We start from the raw sequence: 5,877 nt of genomic DNA on the forward strand, positions 1-5,877 counted from the left end.
CACCCCCCTCCAAACTTTGTGATTTAGAGTCTGCATATCTCTATGAAAGTAGAATATATATACCCTATTGTTACACAATTGACTCATATATACTCTTTTCCTCTAACGAAAGTGAAAAATTAATTTTAAATTAATCTTTTATTTTTTTAATAATCTTTTTAGGGTTATATTTGGTCTTTCTCACGCATTTTTTGTCACGACCCAGACCATCGTGATTGGCACCCACACTAACCCTCCGGTGGGAAAACCATTAATACTAATTAGCTAACCAACTTAATAAAAAACTAAAGCATTTAAGGTTACGGAAGCAAGTTAAATACTAAGGAAAGAAATAGGGAGTTCCCATAAACTCCAAATCAAAAGTCTAACAACTAAACAAATGCGGAAAATACGCTTAGAACCTAAAAGTCAATGTATCAAAACATCTAAGATTCAACCATAAGTCTAAACAAGAAGGAGTACAACCCCATACTAATTATAAGAAATCTAAAGAACTAGTCTAAGTTCGAAAATGTGGACATAAACAAAAAGAGAACTCATTGCAGTCCGGAAGAGCTGGCTCACCCTTGAATTCGAAACGATCATTGGGTCTGTCAATAGCCGCTTGAAGATGTCCTGTACTCAACAAAGAAAGAGCAAGTAGTATCACTACACAACCACAATGTACTGGTAGGATCACGCGGTTATCCCACTAAGTGCAACATACATAAGCCATTACAATATAATAATAGCATGCATACACCGAACATATACAATATCAATATCATTTACGAATAGCGATCAAGTTCATAATTCCCAATTACACAGTTATGTCAAGTCAATAGCCCTCTCATGGAACCCAAACCCAAACTGTTAGCATACCGGTACATGGTATCCGATCCAATATTTATGCTGGAACGTGGCAATCGATCCCATATTTATGCCGGAACATGGCAACCGATCCAAGTTAGTGTGTCGGAACGCAACACCCGATCCATTAAACAAGGCACAATCACAATCACAAAGTACATTCTCATAATCATACAATCAAGTCATGATTCATGGCATTCATCATTCATCTATCCTCATTTACAATTAATGTGATCAATAATGCAACATTCGCATACATACATGTATCATAATGAAGCAAGAACAAACATACATCACACAATCATAGAATCACAACCATCACCTACCTCGAACAAAGCTTGAATCCCTTAAGAAACTTGATTCTTCCCTTTCCGAATTCTTTCTATTTGTTCTTGGTCTACAAATAATCAAAATAACACGGAAATCAATAAACAATCAGTAATTACCCGGATTACTAATAATCTTATCAACACTAGATCAAACCCATGATCCCAATATCCAAATTAGGGTTTTTTCTACCATAATTCTCATATCAAAACTCTTCTCCATCGATAATTACCCATTAGATTACGTTCTACGGATCGAAAAACATATTTGGGGAGTGAAAATCTTACCTTTAGCCTCAAGAATGGTGGAAAACTGTCAAGAAAGGCCTTGGGTTCGTTCCTTAGCTCTCAAGTTCAAAAATTGCATAAAAAAGACGTTTTGGGGTTTGTTTCTGACTTTAAGTCCCGTCTGCCCCGCTGCAGCGGCCCTGCGCTGGCGACACAAATTCCCGCTGTAGCGTCTTGCACGGAATAGTGAGCTAATTTAATAATTCCAATACCCCCATTTCACAACACACCTTCAACCAATGACACTCTGAAACTACCCGTTCACGCCAAGATCAGTTTCGGGAGTTCTACTCAACCAAATTCAATCCCGTAAAGTCGTACGGGTTACTTAACGACTCATCTATCTACTCACATGATAGAATTCATAATTAGATCACCCATGGGGGGACAGTGGCCCAGAATTTCCTGAATTTTTGTTTTTCCTAATTAACGACAGTTCGAGTTGTTACAATTCAATTTTTGATAATCTATACACATTCTCATACTACCATCTTTTTCCTTAAAATAACAAAACTGGAGCACCCCATAGGGAAGCACTAGAACGAATAAATCCCTTATCAAGAAGCTCTTAGATTTGAGCCTTAAGCTCTCTTAATTCTATCGGAGCCATGCGATATGGAGGGACAAAAATGGGACGAGTACCAGGTTGTAAATCAATGCAGAAATCTATATCTCTATCCAGAGGCATACCAGGCAAATCATTAGGAAACACTTCTCTAAATTCTAACACCACAGGAATAGACTCAATAGATAGACACTCAACCTCAATATCCCGAATATGAGCCAAATAAGCCAAACAATCTTGCTCTACCAGTTTACTTGCCTGAATGGAGGATATGATCTTAGCTTGCTTAGGCTTGTACACCCCTTCCCACTCTAACTTTTCCCTTCCCGGAATTTGTAGAGTTACAGACTTAGTATTACAATTAAGCACAACATAATAGGGGACAACCAAGTCATGCCTAATATAATAGCAAAATCAGTCATATCCAAAATCACCAAATCAGCCCAAGTCTGAAAACTCATAAACAAAATTGTACAAGCACGATAGACATGGATAACTATGACAGACTCTCCAACTAGGGTAGAAACATGGATGGGGGCATCAAGTATATCACAAATCATAGCAAATTCTGAGGCAAATCGCACGGATACATAAGAATTAGTAGAATCCGAATCAAATAACACATTAGCCATCCGGTCACAGAGAAGAATAGTACATGTGATCACTGCGTCAGACGCCTTTGCCTCATTATTGCCCGGAAAGGCATAACACTAAGCCCTATCATCTTGACGGGCGACTTTCCTGCCTGGCTACGCTGCACTTCTGCCTACGTTACCATTTCTTCTACCCCCACGGCCTCCCTGATTACCTCTTCGCCCACCTTGTGGACGCCCTCGACCATTATTACCATTTCCCACGGTACCACTGCTCTAGTCTGCTGCTGCGCGGACTCCATCATACGTGGATGAGGACAATCTCTCCTCATATGCCCAGGTTCTCCACAGTTGTAACATGTACGATCAAAAGATGCCATGTTACCCGCCGAAGGTGAGGCTCCCTGGCTATCCTGAATCAAATTATGAGGTGGAGTTCCCAAGTAATTAACTGTAGAAGCGGGCATAGCGGACTAATATGGCATGGCTGCAAGTGTTGGCCTCCCTGGCCCTTTGGAATAAGAACCTTGAAAGTTACCCGAGTTCTTGGCCCTTTTAGCCAATGTCTTAGCCTGATCCTCTCGCCTCACCCCCTCCACTGTCTTAACAAAGTCGGTTACCTCATTAAAGCTTCTCCATGCAGAGGTCATATGAACAGATAATACCTACAACTCAGAATTTAGTCCTCTAATAAATAAATAGATCATTTCCTCCTTAGTAGTCCCCAATTGGGTAGCATATCTAGACAAGGCATGGAACTTGGCCTCATAAGCAGTCACAGACATACCACCTTGCTCCAAAGCCATGAACTCATCCTTTTGTGATCTCTCAAAGTCCTAGGCACATATTGCTCTAGAAACAGAGCATGAAATTAGGTCCAAGAGAGTGGGGGTAAAGTTGAATAACGATCAAGTTCACAATTCTCAATTACACAGTTATGTCAAGTCAATGGTCCTCTCATGGAACCCAAACCCAAACTATTACCATATCGGTACGTGGTATCCGATCCAATATTTATGCCGGAACGTGGCAACCAATCCCATATTTATGTCAGAACGTGGCAACCGATCCAAGTTAGTGTGTCGGAATGCAACACCCGATCCATTCAACAAGCCAAAATCACAATTAAGTACATTCTCATAATCATACAATCAAGTCATGATTCATGGCATTCATCATTCATCTATCCTCATTTACAATTAATGTGATCAATAATGCAACATTCGCATACATACATGTATCATAATGAAGCAAGAACACACATACATCACACAATCATAAAATCACAACCAGCACCTACCTCGAACAAAGCTTGAATCCCCTAAGAAACTTGATTCTTCCCTTTATGGATTCATTCCGCTTGTTCTTGGTCTACAAACAATCAAATAACATGAAAATCAATAAACAATCACTAATTACTCGGATTACTAACAATCCTATCAACCCTAGATCAAACCCATGATCCCAATATCCAAATTAGGGCATTTTCCACCATAATTCTCAGATCAAAACTCTTCCTCATCGATAATTACCCATTAGATTACGTTCTACGGATCGAAAAATGGATTCGGTGAGTGAAAATCTTACCTTTAGCCTCAAGAATAGTGGAAAACTGTCAAGAAAGGCCCTAGGTTCGTTCCTTAGCTCTCAAGTTCGAAAATTGCAGAATAAGATGTTTTGGAGTTTATTTCCGACTTTAAGTCGTGTCTGCCCCGCCACAGCAGTACCACCCCGCTGCAGCGGCCCCGCCTTGAAGACACAAATTCCCGTTGTAGTGGCTTGCACGGAACAGTGAGCTAATTTAATAATTCCAATACCCCAATTTCACAATACACCTTCAACCAACGACACTCAGAAACTACCCATTTCACGCCAAGATCAGTTTTGGGAGTTCTACTCACCCGAATTCAATTTCGTAAAGTCGTATGGGTTCCTTAACGACTTATCTATCTACTCATGTGATCGAATTCATAATTAGATCACCCAATTGCTACCAGATTTCCCTAGACTTCACAGACTCCGATTTCGTCTAAATCTGGACTAGGTTGGGAAATCTCAAGTTACTACAAAAAAGTTTTTCGGCCCAAAATTTTTCCCCGTTGGCTTTTCTATAACGACGGAACCCGATCGTTACATTTTTCAACGACTATTTAAATTTATTATTTTGATATTCAAATTTATTTATTTTCAATAATTTTCTTGTAAAATTTTATATAGATGTCCCAAATATAAGGTACAATAATAATTACAATATTGCCATAAAAGAAATATGTTTAAAAAAAATCTTTATTTTTCTTTTTTCATTCAAACTTTTTTTTATATTTCTATTATATTTACAATAAAGAATGAAAGAAAAAAATTAAATAAGAATAAGAAACTCAAATAATGATAATCAAATAGGTAAAAAAATAATGCATGCGTGAAAAATATCAAATATACCCATAAACTTTGCTAGAAGAATCATATATACCTCTACATGAATTTTCTTAAAATAAAAAATAAAAAAATAAATTTAAAATGATATTTTTTTCTATCATTAGATGAAAATGTTATCTTTGAGCCACTTTTGTAACAATATGGTATATGTGAGCCAGTTTTATAATGGTAAGAATATATGTGAGACACTTTTATAACGAGGTGGGGACGTAGAATGTTTAGTAATTTCTCTAATCTTTTCGGTTTTTCTAACGCACAAAATCTCTTTCAAGAGATACACTTCTTTTTCTTTTCTGATACAAGTGATTATTATACTATTTACAAAGTTACCCCATTAAATTTTAGGAAGAGAAGTTTTAGCTTTCCTCATTTTATTTTGGAAAAAAAGCCTAATATACCCTTCGACTTTATCATATAGAACTGATATACCTTTTCATTTGCAAGATTAAAAAGGTTGGAGAAATTATTAAACATTCCCTCAGATTTTATGTATTTGAAAAACTAAAAAGGTTGGAGCCAATAAGTAGTCTAATAATCTGATACTCGAGAGTTGCCATTGGGGTGAGGTTGAAGAATGCCATATCATAGCACCAATTAGCAATGCCCAGATATGTTGAGCTCCAAGGATTGTAAAACGAAAGGGAAAGCAGTGCACCTTATGTTCAAGCTTAATTAAATAGTTCATAAAGACTATATTTTATCAACATTTCTAAAGTTCAACCTAATAATTAGTTCATAAATTCTATAAATCAAGATTCCTAAAGTTCACAATCAAAAGTTTAAAATCCTACAATAATTCAAGATTTCTAAAGTTCACAAC

The sequence above is a fragment of the Solanum tuberosum genome, unplaced genomic scaffold (genome assembly GCF_000226075.1).
Source record: "Solanum tuberosum cultivar DM 1-3 516 R44 unplaced genomic scaffold, SolTub_3.0 scf00145, whole genome shotgun sequence".
NCBI lineage: Eukaryota > Viridiplantae > Streptophyta > Magnoliopsida > Solanales > Solanaceae > Solanum > Solanum tuberosum.